This window comes from Corythoichthys intestinalis, chromosome 13, assembly GCF_030265065.1.
Source record: "Corythoichthys intestinalis isolate RoL2023-P3 chromosome 13, ASM3026506v1, whole genome shotgun sequence".
Lineage (NCBI taxonomy): Eukaryota > Metazoa > Chordata > Actinopteri > Syngnathiformes > Syngnathidae > Corythoichthys > Corythoichthys intestinalis.
The window spans coordinates 54,381,660-54,401,219 of NC_080407.1; the positions used below are offsets into that span (position 1 = coordinate 54,381,660).

Below are 19,560 nucleotides of genomic sequence, written 5' to 3' on the forward strand. Positions count from 1 at the left end.
CTGATGACTTGGCCCTGCACTCCCACCCCCGTCACACAAACACACACAGCCCCGACAGATTCATTTCGACAACATGTCCCTCCTCTGCCCCCTTCGAAGAGGAGTTACATAATACATAAGAAGCTTTTTTTTTCGGCCAGCAGCAGCCACTGTATGTAATGTAAAAAGACCTCAATGTTGTGGAGGTGGGGGAAACACCACTAATTTTGCTACTGAAAGTCCAACCTGCATCATAGTTAGCATAACATTAAACTGTGTGAAGTTGCTAACCTCCAAAACTACTGCGTTCAGGCCAGCCTCCAAAAGGAACATCAAAGTCCAGCTAGCTATCACTCATCTGGATCTTTTTTTTTTTTTCGATTGTTTGCATTACGGTAATGCAACTTGGAGGCTTCAGAGTAGACATGTGCCGATTACCGTGGTATTAAAACGTCGAGGTTTCAAAACAGCAACATTTTTTCGTCCCTATGGCGTTAGCTATTTTTTATGTACCAAAAATGGAGAAATCCGTGGCTTGCACTGGTAAGGCTCAACCGTCCCCCACCGGTCGTTGCTATGTGTCAGTGAATCAGCTGTGCTACACGATGGCTGGAGGAGGTGAAACTCCTGAACTTTTTCCCCCATAGAAGAAAACAAAAATCGCTGGTATGGGAATATTTCGGCTACAAAAAGTTACAGACGGCCACGGCTTAGAGGAGGAGGGCCAACCGACATGTACAACATGCTTGCAGAAGGTATCTGCCGAGGAGATATGAACATGAACAGGAACTGACATGAAAAAAAACAAAAAACGAAATGAAATAACTAGGGCTGTCAAAATGATCGTGTTAACGGGCGTTTTTTAATTTTTTAAATTAATCACATTAAAGTATTAAAATTAAAATGACAGCACAGTGAAATGTGTACTTGTTGTGTTTTTCGGAGTTTTGTCGCCCTCTGCTGGCGCTTGGGTGCGATTGATTTTATAGGCTTCAGCATCCATGAGCATTGGTGTAAGTAATTATTGACATCAACAATGGCGGGCTACTAGTTTATTTTTTGATTGAAAATTTTACAAATTTTATTCAAACGAAAACATTAACAGGGGTTTTAATATAAAATTTCTCTAACTTGTACTAACATTTTTCTTTTAAGAACGACAAGTGTTTCTATCCATGGATCGCTTTAACAGAATGTTAATAATGTTAATGCCATCTTGTTGATTTATTGTTAAAATAAACAAATAGTCCAAAATGTACCGTATGTTGAATGTATATATCCATCTTGTGTCTTATCTTTCCATTCCAACAATAATTTACAGAAAAATATGGCATATTTTAAAGATGGTTTGAACTGCGATTAATTAAGAATAATTAACTTTTAAGCTGTAATTAACTCGATTAAAAATTTTAATCATTTGACACCCAACTAAGACCTAATGAACCACCATGAAGCTTTGTACCAATTGGCTTCAAGAAGCTTCATTTGGCCATCACTGTTCCCTTGAAGGGGACAGTCAACCTCTGCTGCCACCTGTTTTAGACACTGTTGTCATCCAACATGCCTCCTAGCATGCATAACAGCGATACAGATGTAAATAACAAATAAAATTCATGTTCTGTGCAAATTATTTCTTCGGTTACTGTTCCAGTTGTTTCACTAATTACTCGTTAATGTATTTGGTAACACAATTTGACAGTGGGGAAGGGTTTGCACATTGAGTGTTATATTATAAACACCGTCTTAAGATCGGGATTAGCATAGAAACGCACGGACACTACGTTGTCTTCACTCACTCTGCCTTCTCCTATTGCCAATGATGAAAAGAAACAGCCACGACTCCCCCTTCACGACTGCCCGACCTTTCACCTTTACCGCAGAGAGGTCCGGACGGATTGGAATTCTCGGCCCACGGTGCCGGGAGACCGGCGGAGCGGGCCAGTAAATGTGCAACTATCAAGACTGTCCCACTATGCTCGCTTAGGCATTCACTTTGGAGGTGAACATTAACTCGCCAAGTTTGCTGGCAGCCTTTCATTGAAAAAAAGTGAGCGATGAGGCCACACGGTGACCCGGCGGGATTGACGCGGCGCCGCTCGGCTACAATCTGCCCGTAAACATTCTTTACGGCGCCGGTTTTTGCCATCATTCTCCGATGCTCCCTCAAAGCAAGTTAATTTAAATGAAATCCACATTTCACACGTGGACTAACCCTTAAAGCCCCTTATAAAGGTCATTCTGTGAGCCTCTCTGGAGGTCTTTGTAGGCCTTGACAAAGAAACTTAAAGCTAAATTAACGGCTTGTTGGATGGTTTGGATCTCTCTCAAGGAATTTTTAAGACAGTGAAATCTATACTGTTGAGGTGGGTTGCAGCTTAACGTTAGATCCGTAGGAATAATTGACGGAGAATAAGTTTTCTTTTAGCCAAAACTCGGCGTGTTTAATTTAATAATTTCCACTGACATGCAGATTCTTCAATTTGAACTTTGTTACAGGTTTTGTCATGATATCAGCTATCATGTCATCCATTGGACAATACATCAACGTTACTCTTCCCTGACTCACAGTAGATCTAATAACATGATATTTTATGTCTGCGTGCTTGCATCTCTGTTGTGTTAACAGGATTTTTGGCAAGCGCGATTGTCCCCTGGTTGTCATTGTGTACAGTTGTTGGCGTGTACTGATAATGATCAATACTACCTAGTAGTAGTGGTTCAAAATATAGGCATTCTTGTATGGTTGAAGCCAGTGCCATATATTCAGCTTCACAGGTAGATAGTGCGACTGTAGGTCGTTTCTTTGTTTTCCAAGAAATTGGAGAACTATTCTTGCTAAAAAAAAAAAACACAGTATGCTGAAGTACTGCGCCTGTCGCTAGTATCAGCTGCCCAGTCAGCATCACTATTTGCCTGTATACCAAGTTTTGCATTGTCGTCTCTTTTGAAACTAAGGCTCTTTTCGGAAGTACCTTTTAGGTATCGTAAGACATGTTTCACAGTAGTCCACTGCTCCTCCGTGGGTTCACTAAAGTACTGTAGTAACCTGCTTTCCACATAGCTTAAGTCTGGTCGAGTGCAAACAGTTAGATATATAAGCTATACAGTAGACATCTTGGTGGGAGTGGCTAAAAACTGCCCGAAGCAGGCGTGTTTCATTTAATAATTTCCACTGACAGGCAGATACTTCAATTCTTCAATTTTAACTTTGTTACAGGTTATGTCACGATATCAGCGATCATGTCATCCGTTGGACAATGCATCAATGTTACTCTTCCCTGACTCACAGTAGATCTAACAAAATGATATTTTATGTCTACATGCTTGCATCTCTGTCTGTTAACAGGATTTTTGGCAAGCGCGATTGTCCCCTGGTTGTCATCGTGTACAGTTGTTGGAGTGTACTAATAATGATCAATACTACCTAGTAGTTGTTCGAAATATAGGCATATGTGTATGGTTGAAGCCAGTGCCATATATTCAGCTTCACAGATAGATAGTGCGACTATATGCCTGTATACCAAGTTTCGCATTGTCGTCTCTTTTGAAACTAAGGCTCTTTTCGGAAGTACTTTTTAGGTATTGTAAGACATGGTAGTCCACTGCTCCTCCGTGGGTTCACTAAAGTACTGTGATTTGCTTACCACATAGCTTAAGTCTGGTCTTGTGCAAACAGTTAGATATATAAGCTATACAGTAGACATCTTGGTGGGAGTGGCTAAAAACAGCCCGGAGCAGGCATGCTTTGCCTTCATTTCCCTGTCATACAATACATTAGCTCCTGTTTCTTGACCACGGGCATGAATCCGTCGAAGTATGTTTTGGCTTCAAGCACGTTTAGAGAATGTGCGAGGAGTAAATTGTGTCAGGTCGTGAGGTGAATCCTTGGTCATTTCCTGTTGCACTCTGAAAAACCTAGAGGTCATCTGTCAATCATCTGTCAAGCCAAGTCCATCTGGAGATCAAACTGTCAGAGGTCGCTAAGTTTTATGACGGGCCGACGTCGCGAAATGCTCTCCGGGAAAACAAATTCCCAAACGTTTCGCCTCGGCGTACCTGTTGGAGTACCGTCGTCTATGGCTTTTCCCACACACGAGAATTTACAGAGATATATGAGGGCGCTGTCAAGCAGGGGATGAAAAAAAAATGGAGAAGGTGGCCGACAAAGAGGAGGCACAGACAGGTGTGTGACCCCTCAAAGGAGCGGGAAGGAAGGGGGTGGGGCAGTTGCTATAGCGATAAGAGGGAATGTCATGTCGCCCCTGGCGACGCTTCATTAGCTCGTAGCCTCCGCGTGCCGACGGGTCCTTAGCCGAGACCCGTCCCCCCAATCTACCGCGAATTCCGCCGTCCTAGATGTCATCTGGAATTATGGCGGGAAAAACAGCACAATGGAATATTCCGCTTTAATTAAACATAAACACGTGGCTTATGTTTCCACGGAAGTTGCCATGGCAAATATAGCAAGAGTCCCTGTAGGAGTACTTTAAATTTGGGATTAGCCAAGATTGCAATGTATACAGTAGATCCGCGTTCCCAACGAGGAGATGAACATGCTCAGACAAGACAAAGTACTGAGCTCGTGAAAAACAAAATCCTCTAAAATCCAAATGATAAATGAGACAAACGGAATCTGGCAGCCATCCGCTTCCTTCGCAGGTGGTCTGGCCGACTTTGCAACAAACAAAAAAAATCTGTTTGCTTTGTCAAAGAAGTTGAATATTTGAAGAACATTTCTGGCATACATGGCCATCAATGGCATGGTTTTGCAGAGCCCTCATTGGCATCTGTGTACATGGGCGTCAATGCAATGTAAATGCCATTGGGAATGAATGGGAAATTTGGACATGCATGGCCGTCAATGGCTTCGAATTTGCGTCAATGGAATCAAAGTACATTGGCATCAATAAAATCGACATACATGACCGTCAATGGCATGGACGTGCATAACTCTCATTGGCATCTGTGTAAATTTGCGTCAATGCAATATAAATGCCGATGGAAATGTATGGGAAATTTGGACGTACATTGCCGTCAATGGCATTGACTCACATATGCGTCAATAGAATCCAAATACATTGGCTTCAAAGAATGACATACATGGCCGTCAATGGCATGGATGTGCATAGTCCTCATTGGCATCTGTGTATATGGGCATCAATGCAATGTAACTGCCATTGGGAATGAATGGCAAATTTGGACATAGATGAACGTCAATGGCATCGACTTATATTTGCGTCAATGGAATCCAAGTACATTGGCATCCATATAATCGACATACATGGCCGTCAATGGCATGGACGTGCATAAACCTCATTTGGCGTCTGTGTACATGGGCGTATTCATTTCCAATGAAATTTAGATATACATGGCTGTCAGTGGCATCCCATTAGAAATGAATGGGACAGTTTTTGGCAAATTTGGGGGGAACTGTAGGTTTTTTTCCCCAAAATTCTGTAAACAAATTTTATGCCCCTTACTGTCCTGGGATATTGATGTCCAAATTATGTGATTTGGTGAAAAATGGTAGGACAAGTAGCGTTTTGATTTTTTGATTTTATTTATTTTTTTAAAAACCTACATTTACGGGCATATGGAGAATTACTGGAGTCGTTCAAAAAATTAACTGTGTTGCGCAAAAATCATGGTCGTTTAATATAATTGAACAGTGCCAAAACTGTTCGGGCAGTGCGGTGCGCTGAAAAAACGCTGAGAATTAGATGTTGATACCAGAAACTGCTTGAGAAATTACTACGGGGCTTTGCTGTCTTAGCCCCGCCCAGGCTGATTTGGGGACATTTTTTGGGGACAATATTTGGGGACACAGGTTTTTTTGCCATTGGAAATAAATGGGATATTTGGACATCCGTGGCGGTCAATGGAATCCAAATACATTGGCACACATAGAATAGACATACTGTACGTGGCCGTCAATGGCATCAATGCAATGTAAATGCCATTGGAAATGAATGGGAAATTTGGACGTCCATGGCCGTCAATGGCATCAACTTACATTCATATGTGTCAATGGAGTCTAAGTACATTGGTATCAATAGAGTTGACATACAAGGGCGTGAATGGCATCAATGCAATGTAAATGCCATTGGAAATGAATGGGAAATTTGGACGTCCATGGCCGTCAGTGGCATCGGCTTGCATTTGCGTCACTCCAAGTACATTGGCGTCAATAGAATCCACATACAAGGCAGCCAATGGCATGGACATACATAGCCCTCATTGGCATTTGTGTAATTGGGCGTCAATGCAATGTGAATGACAGTGGAAATGAATGGGAAATTTGGACGAACATGGCCGTCAATGGAATCCGAGCCCCAAAGCCCCATATAATAAGCCATGTAACTTGCTATGATCCAAGGTTTTCAACAAGCGTGTTACTGGTGTGTGGTCACAGCGTACACATCTGATGCTGCTCACAGTTGTCCTCATTTTCAGGTAACTTCCCTGTTAACTCATTGGCTTACATTGACGGAATTTTAAACATGAGCTAAATTGTGGCTATCTGCCTAAGTTACGCCGGACCTGGCTTCCCTCCCGATCACAATGCATCCATTCAAGTTTGCCGTCTTTCGTTGATGTTATATAGCTGTAACCCGACCTACGCGGCTAATGCTAAAGGCATCCATGCAGCCCCACGGCTTGAAAAGCGAGGCTAAAGCTTTCAGAAGCTGCGCCGCCGTGCAACGTGATCCCGATGAAATGCTCAAAAAGAGTAGAAAGGTGAGATGCTTTTGGCTTCCTTCCAAGCTCTTTTCATCACTTGGCTATCTACAAACAGTGGGCGCAGAGGAAAAAGGCCCCACCCCGCCATGTCTGCAGATGCCCAAGTGTCATTTACTGTATGTTCCATTTCAAGGAACATCAGGCAATGCGGTGCTTGTACAGCCAGCGGCAGGCCCGTGACCTCCGAAGTCAGCAGGTTTAAAGAGCTCTCCCGGGGCCCCTTAAGCCCCTCACATGGAGCAAAGTGCTGTCTGGGGACCGCGCTGTTTAAAACCTCAAAGGCTCCGTGCCTGTGTGTGGGCTCGGCTCCAGTCAAATTCTGCAACGGGTTGCGATCCATCTCACTTGCTTTTGTATAGACACGCCGCGGCGCTTTTGGCTAAAAAGCTCCAGGGCACGCTTTCGTGTGCCGAGTCGAGATATTTTGGGACGCAGCGCTGGCAAATGGCAGTGGACCCGTTTTGGCCCGTTGGAGACTGAAAGGATGCTCAAAAAGAACAAAATGCCAGTTGTATTGAAAACTATCCAAGTATCAATACTAAGGGTGTGACGGTACACACAAGTAAGGGTTCAGTACGTACCACGGTATGAAGGTCATGGTTCGGTACAACAGGTAAAAAAACAAAATCACAGCATTTGTGTTAGGTTTTGTGTTGGTTTTCTCCTAGTGTGACTTGTCCCTGTGATTGCCCATTGATTTCACCTGTTGTGCCTCCTAGTGTATCCTCCAATCTGCATCCTCCTGTGCACACCTGTTCCTCGTTGTGTCGTTACTCCTTGTCTGTGTGTGTGTATAAGCTCCCAGTTTCTTTTCACTCCTTGTTGCGTCATTGTCTATGTCAACGTCAATTTCAAGTCCTGTCCAAGCCCTCGTGTACCAGTCCCTCTGTTTAAGTAAGTTTTGGTTTGAACATTGCCTTTTTGATCCCCAGTCCTATTGGTTGTACTTTGTGCTTACGTTTTTTGAGTTCACCACCACCTGCCTTGCTGCTTTTTGTTTCCCTGCAATTGGGTCCACACCACCTGCTTGCCTGCGTATTCCTGACAATTTGAAAGTTAACATTTGTTCTATTGGATAAAAACAAAAAAGCAACTCGTAAAGGCGAAATTCTGAATTTTTGACACGAGGCCTAATCTTTAAATTAGTCCGGGGGTCAGCAACCCACTGCTCTAGAGTTGCATGTGGCTCTTTAGCGCCGCCCTAGTGGCTCCCTGGAGCTTTTTCAAAAATGTTTGAAAATGGAAAAATACGGTGGAGGAAAAACATGACACAAACATTCTTCTAATTCATTAATATTGAAATGAATTTAAACTTGAGGCAGCATCTCATTGCAGAGAAAATACTATAAGGCAGATCGGTGTATAAGGCGCACCTTTAATGAGTGGCCTACTTTAAAACCGTTTACATGTATAGGGCGCACTGCATTATAAGGAGCAGTAGTAGTAGTAGTAGTAGTAGTGGCTGGCATTGCGTTATGCATTCACAAGATGGCGCTGAGCTAAACCTGCCATGATGAACTAATATTGATCCATACACAAGGCACATCAGCTTTTGAAAAATTGAAAGCTTTCCGATCCGCCTTATAGTGCGTAAAATATGGTAATCATGAAGGCTGTGTTTGTAGCCAATTTAGTCATTTTGTGAGTAGGCGGCATTGTACAACAGAGTAATCATGTGGTGTGTCATTTTCTATAGAATTCACTTCAGAGAAAATAAACATTTACCGTATTTTCCGCACTATAAGTCGCACCTTCAAAGAGTGGCTTGTTTTAGAACGGTTTTCGTGTATAGGGCGCACTGAAGTATAAGGTACAGTAGTAGCCGTAGTAGTAGTAGTCGTAGTAGAAGTACTGATATACTATTGATCCCTATATAAGGCACATTGGAGTATAAGGCGCACTTTCAATTAATGGCCTATTATAGAACCGTTTCAATGTACAGGGTGCACTGCGTTATAAGGCACAGTAGTAGTAGTAGTAGTGGCTGGCGTTACGTTATGCATCCACAAGATGGAGCTGAGCTAAATGGAATGTCATGCCATGACTAACTAATATTGATCTCTATATAAGGCACATCGGAGTATAAGGCGCATCTTCAATTAATGGCCTATTTTAAAAGCCGTTTTAATGTATAGGGTGCACTGCATTATAAGGCCCAGTAGTAGTAGTGGTTGGTGTTGCGTTATGTATCCACAAGATGGAGCTGAGCTAAACGGAGTGACATGCCATGATTAACTCATATTGATCCATCTATAAGGCACATCAGAGTATAAGGTTCACCTTCAATGAATGGCCTATTTTAAATGTTTTCATGTATAGGGTGCACTGCATTATAAGGTGTAGTAGTAGTAGTAGTAGTGGTTGGTGTTGCGTTATGCGTCCACAAGATGGAGCTGAGCTAAACGGAATGTTGCGCCATGATGAACTAATATTGATCCATATATAAGGCACATCGGATTATAAGGCGTACTGTTGACTTTTGAGAAAATGGAAGGATTTCAGGAACGCCTTACAATGTTGTATTTGTAGCCAATTTAGTCATTTTGATAGTAGGCTAATACAGCAACCGTAATTTTCAGACTATAAGGCTCACATGACTAAGCCGTGACCCACAAAATTTGACACGCACTGGACAATAAGCCGCAGCTGTACTCACTGTATTATGGGATATCTACACTAAAAGATTCACCGGTAACGCTATATTTGACAGCGGCATCATAAGATCATGACCATCACCACAAAGCTCAAGTATTCTCGCTCCAAGAAGTTTCATTTGGCCATCACTGCTCCCTTGGGGGAGACAGTCAACCTCTGCTGCCAACTGCTGTCAACACTGTTTATGCCCAACATGACTCCTAATATGCATTGCAGCGCTACAGCTCTAAATAACAATCAAACTCTGTGCTAATTCTTCAGTTACTGTTCCATTTGTTTCATAAATTGCTAGTTATGGTATTTGGTAACACTTTATAATAGATAAGCCGCACTGGACTATAAGCTGCAGCTGTCTTCACTGTATCATGGGATATTTACACCAAAAGATATTAACCGGTAAAACTTTATTCGACAGGGGCATCAAACGACTGACTGTCATAAGACCAAATGAACCATCATTAAACTTTGAACCAATTACTGCAAAGCTTTATTGCTTCAAGAAGCTTCATTTGGCCATCACTGCTCCCTTGGGGGAGACAGTCAACCTCTGCTGCCACCTGCTGTTGACTGTTGTCATCCAACATGCCTCTTAGCATGCATTGCAGCGCTACAGATGTAAATAACGAAAAATCATGTTCTGTGCTAAATATTTCTTCAGTTACTGTTCCAGTTGTTTCATCAATTGCTAGTTAGGGTATTTGCTAACACTTCATTTGACAGTGGTGCCGTAAGACTGTCATTACACAATCATAATTATGACATGTCTCTGTCCTGAGTATTCATGAATGCTTATAACAGATGTCATTAAGTGTTATCTGGCATTTAGCGCTAGAGATGTAAATAACAAAAAATCATGTTCTGTGCTAAATATTTCTTCAGTTACTGTTCCAGTTGTTTCATCAATTGCTAGTTAGGGTATTTGCTAACACTTTATTTGACAGTGGTGCCATAAGACTGTCATTACACAATCATAATTATGACATGTCTCTGTCCTGAGTATTCATGAATGCTTATAACAGATGTCATTAAGTGTTATCTGGCATTGTAGCGCTAGAGATGTAAATAACAAAAAATCATGTTCTGTGCTAAATATTTCTTCAGTTACTGTTCCAGTTGTTTCATCAATTGCTAGTTAGGGTATTTGCTAACACTTATTTGACAGTGGTGCCATAAGACTGTCATTACACAATCATAATTATGACATGTCTCTGTCCTGAGTATTCATGAATGCTTATAACAGATGTCATTAAGTGTTATCCGGCAAATGATCTCACTTTTGAATGGATGCAAAAGATGTCCATGATAGTGTCATGTCATAATTTTGATTATCTTATGGCAGTCTTATGACACCGCTGTCAAATAAAGTGTTACCTAAAAAAATCAACAAATAAGCCGCACTGGACTATAAGCCACAGGTATCAAAATGAAGGAAAAAAGTAGCGGCTTATAGTCCGAAAATTACGGTATATATATATTTTTTTTCTCTAATTTGGCTCTTTCAACATTTTCGTTTGCCGACCCGTGAATTAGTCGGTGGAGTTGATTTCAAAACTTCTGTGCAGATCGTTATTAATTAGTTTCGGGGCTCTGAAGTGGCTAAGCTAGCACAAGACTATGGGCCTGCCCTAGAATGCTAATAATACACAAGATGAAGTTATTAAACCTTACCATTGCATGCCAATAACTGTAGCATGAAGAGCAATAATAATCAGTTATTTCTTGCTTAAATACGTTGTCACAGGGACGTTTGTTTTTGTGCTACCCTTGATAGTAACGGAGAATATTTTTGCATTTTCCTTGTTAACGCATTGACAGCACCAGTGCTACTAGTGATATACTCATTTAAAGAGTTTTAATTTAGTTTTTAAGAGCCACATTAGATACTTTTTTAAACAAAATAACTACATCTAATCGCATTTAATTTTGGGTCGCTGTCTGTGTCGTGTCAGTAGGGCTGACCCTTGTGTGGGAGCCAGTCAAAGGCCTCCCACCAACTCAATTTATTGACCTCTTTGCATCACTATGAAAAGCCGTAAATTACCCAGGTCATCCCGATCAAGCGGCGCCGCCCCTCCCCGAGGCCCTTTGTCGCTCACTCTCCCCCGACCGAAATTCATCTCTCGCGACGTCGCAACCAACATTTTTTCATTTCTTTTCCAGTACGCCGACCAAATCGTTATTGAAATGTGCGTGCGGAGCGTTATGATTTAATGGATTTCATGAAAATACACCCGCGGGGTCGAAAAGTTCACCCGACAAACACGCTCCCTTCGACGCGTTCTCGCACGAACGTATTGAACGTCGACGGCGCAGAACTGAAAACCTGTGCCGTTCGCAGACGAATTGCGTAAAGGCTGAAGAATAAAAGCGCCGAGGAAGAGCGGACATTCCTTCTTTAATAAAAGTGTTGCAATGTCATATTTTGCGGGTACGAAACAAGTGCACCTGTGTGGAGAAAACGACTGAGACAGGATATGACCTGCTCTCGCTTACTAGCCCGCAGGAGCTTCAACTTGATGCTGGAATCTTCAATATTGCCTTAGTTGAGAGCTTATCATACCTTCAGGCTTTTTCCAAGGCTGATTGTATTCTCTTTCTATTGCCAAAAAGACATATGTACGCCTATAAACCCATGGGCGCATGCCTATGTCCCTCACATGGAAACGCCGACCCCCTCCGCTCCGCGTTGGCATGTTTAGGGCTCCTCGCCGGTATAGAAAGCGCTTCGCACGCTGTTTGCGTTGCGACGCGCCAAAATACCAAGAGGCCGCCGTGTCTCTAAATCCCGCGCGGATAAAGGACAGTGTGACAGGATGCGGACAAATAATACTCTGGGAACTCTCGCTATAAGTTGAGTTGACGTTAACTGGCGCTCTCCAATCGAGCCTTTGAGGGAGATTAGTCAAGCGGGGACGCACGTCGCATTGTGCGCAAATTCCTCAGCTAACCCCCGCATTCCTCCTTTCTTTTTGCGTGCCATCCACCTATATGAGAAAGCATTGTCCGATCTTGCCGCGACACGCCGAAGCTCAAAGACGCGCGTCAACTCTCTCAAGAATCGTGTTTTCTTTTAATCATCCCGAACGCCGAGCGAGTCTCGCCTGCAGGTAGCGGCCGCGTTCGGGCTTCTAGGGGTGCCTCCCGCTCTGTTGTAGCACGCTCAAGTATTCTCGCCTCAGCTACGTTTCGGAGGAAATTTCAAGATCATTCTTTCCAAGTGAACTCGAGATTTGAAGTGCCTCAAATCACTGAAATCAAGATGCTTAGCTACAGTCCCTCACAAAAGTCTTGTGGCTTATCCATTTTGTAGAAACAATTGCTAATAACCTGACTTTTAATGATTCAATTGGTTTCAGAAATGAAAGCTAAGACCCTCCCAAATGATGTTGAATGTACAAAAATAGATTTGATTCTCTGAAAAAAGATTTAGGCGGAAAACACTCAGGTGACTTGAAGTTCCGCTCTGAGACCCTTAATTTGGCCAACTTTCAAAATTGTCCGAAATGCATGTGTGATACATCATTGGAAAGTTTAAAATCTCAATTTTCTGGGGGAACAAAAATTTTGAACAGGAAGGCATTTTTAAAAAAAAAAAACATTTTTTTAAACAGCAAAACCCTAATTGGAGGCGAGAACACGCGAGAGCAGAATTAAAGACGCCACGATTTTAACGAAATATCATCGCGTACTTACCTTGTTTCGATCCAAAAACTCCATGTAGCATGTATCACTGAGAGTCAAGACACAGCTGTGAATGGCTACAGCCGGATTTTTTTTTAAATTTTATGGGTGAAACATGGTGATGTAACAAGGGTCGCGATGCAGAAATCGCAGACAACAAAGAGTGGTTTAGATTTTCTTTTTCATATAGTTACCCTTTGAAATGTTATTTTTCAAGTTTTTGTTTTGTTTGGATCAATCATTTATCATCTAACATATCGGGTAAAATGCGACTAACAAAAAAAATACAATTAAGCGATAGTAATGAGGTAGATATCCGTGACTTTTTTACAGACGCCAAATTTTTCATTGTGACGTAATTCGTTTAAAAGTTTAAAATATGCAAGTGAATAATTTTTTAAAGTCGTTTTTTTTTTTTAACTAAAATTTAGACATCAATTAATGATTCTAAGCTAAAAATGACAGATATTTTGAATAATAAATATAATTACTTACATTCTTTTTGTGGCAAGATTTAAACAAAAGCGGTTGCGGGACGTCTGTAAACAGGGGTTTTCAGGGTAAAACGGAAAAATTAAAAATAGTTCAGGGGCTTCATGTGCCATGAATCTGCTATTGCAGCATATAGACATATTGTTCTATCATACGCAACAGTTGTTTTGGCTTAAAATACAGCAGTTTCTTTTAAGGAGGGGTGCAAGAGCAGGAACTGCTTTTTCAGTCTTGTCTGTGTTCTCTGCCTTTACCATTTCATGAAGACATAAAGGTCAAATTTTAGCAAGACAAAGGTTTTGTCGCCTACAGAAAGTAGTCTGAAAATTGAACAAAAAATGGACTTCAAATACAAATATATGTTACATAACATAAGCAAATTAAGTAGGGGTGCTGTGATATCTAAATTTAATATTTTGTATGACTTCCATACAATTTATTGATGACGTCATCAGGAACATCAAAGAAAGCAGTCTTGCATGCCTCCCAGAGTTCATCAACATTCTTGGGTTTCGTCTTCCATGCTTCCTCTTTCATCCTACCCCTGACATGCTCAATGATGTTAATGTATGGTGACTGGGCTGGCCAGTCCTGGAGGATCCTGATCTTCTTTGCCTTGAGGAACTTTGAGGTAGAGATTGAAGTATGCATCCTGCTGCAGAATTTGTCCCTTTTTATAGTTAGGAATGTAACAGGCAGCTAAGATTTGTTGATATTTCAGACTATTTATGTTGCCTTCCACCCTGCAGATCTCTCGCACTGGATGTAACCCCAGACCATGATTCACTGAAAAAAGGTTTACCATTTCATGAAGACATAAAGGTCAAATTTTGGCAAGACTAAAGTTTTGTCGCCTACAGAAAGTAGTGTGAAAATTGAACAAAAAATGTACTTCAAATACAAAAATATGTTGCACAACATAAGCGAATAAAGTAGTGGTGCTGTGAGATCCAAATGTAATATTTTGTATGACTTGCATGGGCTTGAACGACTGCATCCATGCGGTTCGGCAAGGATTCATACAATTTATTGATGAAGTCATCAAAGAAAGCAGTCTTGCATGCATCCCAGAGTTCATCAACATTCTTGGGTTTCGTCTTCCATGCTTCCTCTTTCATCCTTTTCATGTCTGGTGACTAGGGGTGTGCCATCTTAGGCACCCCGCGATTCGATCCGATTATTGAACGATGATCACGGTATTGACGATAATTGCGGTTATCGCGGTTATCACGATTATCGATGCATCGTACATTACTACTTAATACAGTTGCCAAACCAATTTATGTCCATTATTGATTTAAAATATCCAAATGATTCAACAGGAACAATGAAAACATGCCCATACAACAAAAAGCTGCCCTTAAACAGCTTTTTTAAATTTATTTTTTCACAAGAAAGTGCAAAAACATGAACCATTTTAAAGGGAGTACTTATTTCTCTCAACAATACAATAAAATTGACACATGTGGAATGAATTCTACATTTTCTGGAAACAAAGTGTCTTTAGAAATAAGACTTCTTATAACCAATATACTTTGTTTTCACAGAATTCTGAACTATTTTGCATGTTTGTAGTGTTACCGAAGTACATAATTGTGGTTTTTACATGTTCCGCATATGAAATACACGTTAGCGAATTAGCTAATTAGCTTAGCGCTCGGTGCTAACTATTAACATGTCAAAAACAACAACAATAAAGGCTAAACAGTACAAGAGGGTTCATGTACTCACCTCTTTTAGATGCACACGGGTGTAAGCAACACACTCTGGACATTTTTCAATTGAAATGCCTTAAAACTAGTGCTGGACATCTAAATGACAAGGAGCAACGAACTACCTCTCTTCCCCTCTTGCTCCAAAAAAATAACTTACGCACAAAAGCGCGACCCAGTGGTTGCGCTTCTGTTCCTGTCTGTCTCATACACAAATGTATATTCCAGTCTTTTAAAAAGGAGTAAATCTCTCATTAACCGGCAGCATCCATCATAATGTGCGCGCGCCCGTTAATGGTGCCCGGCGGCAGACGTGTCTTGAATTTCGTTCTGCTACGAGCAGCTGCCATAAAATTATGAGGGAAAAACATCGTTTTCGAACCTTTGGGAATCGTAATCGAATCGTCATGTGTTTTATCGCGATGCATGTAATAATCGATTTTTTGGAACTCCTCTACTGGTGATTTGAGGAACTTTGAGGTAAAGATTGAAGTATGCCATGGAGCACCATTCTGCTGCAGAATTTGTCCCTTTTTATGGTTAGGAATTTAAGAGGCAGCTAAAATTTGTTGATATTTCAGACTATTTATGTTGCCTTCCACCCTGCAGATCTCTCGCACTGGATGTAACCCCAGACCATGATTCACTGAAAAAAGATTTACCATTTCATGAAGACATAAAGGTCAAATTTTGGTAAGACAAGTTTTGTTGCCTACAGAAAGTAGTGTGAAAATTGGACAAAAAATGTACTTCAAATACAAAAATATGTTACATAACATCAGCGAATTAAGTAGTGGTGCTGTGAGATCCAAATTTAATATTTTGTATGATTTCCATGGGCTTGAAGGACTGCATCCATGCGGTTTGGCAAGGATTCACACAATTTATTGATGAAGTCATCAAAGAACGCAGTCTTGCATGCCTCCGAGACTTCATCTACATGCTTGGTTTTCATCTTCCATGCTTCCTCTTTCATCCTGTTCATGTCTGGTGACTGGGTCTGCCAGTCCTGGAGGATCTGAATCTTCTTTGCCTTGAGGAACTTTGAGGTAGAGATTGAAGTATAAATCCTGCTGCAGAATTTGTCCCTTTTTATGGTTAGGAATGTAAGAGGCAGCTAAGATTTGTTGATATCTCAGACTATTTATCTCTTAGGGTGCAGACAATTAAAAAAATGTTTGGCATTTCTCAAGGCCCACAGCCTGTCAAAAGGATGGACGCTGGAAAAGTGGCAAAAGGTGGATTTTTCAGATGAATCTTCCATTGAATCACAGTCGCCACAAATACTGCAGGAGACCTACTGGAGCCCGCATGGAGATTCACTCTGAAAACTGAAGTTTGGTGTTGGCAAAATCATGGTCTGGGGTTACATCCAGTATGGGTGTGTGCGAAAGATCTGCAGAGTGGCTGAAATATCAACAAATCTTAGCTGCCTCTTAAGCATAAAAAGGGACAAATTCTGCAGCAGGATGGTGCTCCATCGCATACTTCAATCTCTACCTCAAAGTTCCTGAAGGGAAGAAGATCAAGATCCTCCAGGGCTGGCCATCCCAGTCAACAGACATGAATAGGATGAAAGAGGAAGCATGGAAGACGAAACCCAAGAATGTTGATGAACTCTGGGAGGCATGCAAGACTGCTTTCTTTGATGTTCCTGATGACTTCATCAATAAATTGTATGGAAGTCATACAAAATATTAAATTTAGATCTCACAGCTCCACTACTTAATTCACTTATGTTATGTAACATATATTTGTATTTGAAGTACATTTTTTGTTCAATTTTCACACTACTTTATGTAGGCGACAAAACCTTTGTCTTGCCAAAATTTGACTTTTATGTCTTCATGAAATGGTAAATCTTTTTTCAGAGAATCAAATATATTTTTGTACATTCAACATCATTTGGGAGGGTCTTAGCTTTCATTTCTGAAACCAATTGAATCATTAAGAGTCAGGTTATTAGCAATTGTTTATACAAAATGGATAAGCGACAAGACTTTTGTCAGGTACTGTAGGTAGCCATTTTGTGCCTTGACCTGGTTTTTGTTTTACGACTTTCCTAGAATTTGCCTGATGCGTTCCAGTGGATGAGCGCGTCTTCACATCCACAATGTATACCTTTAAACAATGATTGAACATTTGCTTGCTTTCTGTGCAAGCAGCCTCGTAGATGATTAAACCCGAGCTCGTAATCATTGGAAAGTTTTGCTTTTAAGGCCGACCTTCACTTCGCCCTCTGGCCATTTATGGCTATTTGCCTTGAAGCGCCGGAGAAGACTTTCACTTTGTATCATTTGTCAAGCTGCAGAGAAAAAACCTACGTAGAAGTAAGCAGAGAATCTATAGATGAAGACCTCTCAAGTTTTGAAAAATGTTTGTTCCTGTGCAGACTTGCCTATATTAAGTCATGACAAGACATCAAATTAGGCTCTCGGGACGGTTTCCCTTCTGTCGCCCCCTGCAGTGCGGAAGGCGGATCTCCCGGAGACAAACCGAGCGAACATGTGTACAGTGAGCGTCGGCGGCTGCCAGAAAAGAAATGTGTGTTGACTTTCCACCGGCGGGTGTGGAATTCGGCAGTGTGTGCGCATGGGGAGGCATCGCATACACGTGCATAGAAAAGTGCTGGAGAGCCACGCTCAATGTGTCCGCTTGTCTCCTTCCAAACGTACTCGATCGGGGATGATTTGCTAAAAATAGGATAGCGTATTTAAAACTTGAATTTAGAGTTCCAGGAACAATCAGAGTTGTTGAGTTCTATTTGCCGTCACTGAGAACACTCCCTACTCCAGGGAACACACGAGAGCGAAACCGTATCGCTGTACCGTATCGGTGACATTGATTCCGTCACCCCCGCTCTGGCTTTTCTTCTCTTTTCACTGCTATTTGTCTGCTGTTAGTCTTTTTTCATGCCTCTAGTGAATTTGGCCTCCATTGTCAGTTAAGACGCATGTCCTAAAGGGGTGTGACAATATATGGAAACGGTGATATAATCGAGATATTCTGTATCCCATTCTGTATCGTTTTATGATTTTAGAGTCACAGTGCTTCACAAAAGTGAGTACACCCCTCGCATTTCTGCAGATATTTAAGTACAGTGGGGCAAAGAAGTATTTCGTCAACCACTAATTGTGCAAATTCTCCCACTTGAAAATATTAGAAAGGCCTGTAATTGTCAACATGGGTAAACCTCAACCATGAGAGACAGAATTTGGAAAAAAACATAAAATCACATTGTTTGATTTTTAAAGAATTTATTCCCAAATTAGAGTGGAAAATAAGTATTTGGTCACCTACAAACAAGCAAGATTTCTGGCTGTCAAAGAGGTCTAACTTCTTCTAATAAGGTCTAACTCATTACCTATATTAATGGCACCTGTTTTAACTAGGGCTGTCAAAAGTATCGCGTTAACGAGCGGTAATTAATTTTTTAAATTAATCACGTTAAAATATTTGACGCAATTAACGCACATGCCCCGCTAAGATTAAAATGACAGCACAGTGAAATGTGTACTTGTTGTGTTTTTCGGAGTTTTGTCGCCCTCTGCTGGCGCTTGGGTGCGACTGATTTTATGGGCTTCAGCACCCATGAGCATTGTGTAAGTAATTATTGGCATCAACAATGGCGGGCTACTAGTTTATTTTTTTGATTGAAAATTTTACACATTTTATTAAAACAAAAACATTAAGAGGGGTTTTAATATAAAATTTCTATAACTTGTACTAACATTTATCTTTTAAGAGCTAAAAGTCTTTCTATCCATGGATCACTTTAAAAGAATGCTAATAATGGTAATGCCATCTTATTGATTTATTGTTATAACAAACAAATACAGTACTTATGTACCGTATGTTGAATGTATATATTCATCTTGTGTCTTATCTTTCCATTCCAACAATAATTTACAGAAAAATGATATATTTTACAGATGTTTTGAATTGCAATTAATTACGATTAATAAATTTTTAAGCTGTAATTAACTCGATTAAAAATTTTAATTGTTCGACACCCCTAGTTTTAACTCATTATTGGTATAAAAGACACCTGTCCACAACTTCAGTCAGTCACACTCCAAACTCCACTATGGCCAAGACCAAACAGCTGTCAAAGGACACCAGAGACAAAATTGTAGACCTGCACCAGGCTGGGAAGACTGAATCTGCAATAGGTAAAATGCTTGGTGTTAAGAAATCAACTGTGGGAGCAATTATTAGAAAATGAAAGACATACAAGACCACTGATAATCTCCCTCGAGCTGGGGCTCCATGCAAGATCTCACCCCGTGGCGTCAAAATG

The 19,560-nt window shown here is 41.0% G+C and overlaps 1 protein-coding gene across 3 annotated transcripts in view; it reads left to right on the plus strand.

Annotated features, from left to right (window-relative positions):
- Positions 1-19,560, plus strand: part of col4a6 (collagen, type IV, alpha 6) — a 79,818-nt gene that overhangs the window by 24,807 nt on the left and 35,451 nt on the right. The gene's annotated exons all lie outside the window — the stretch shown is intronic.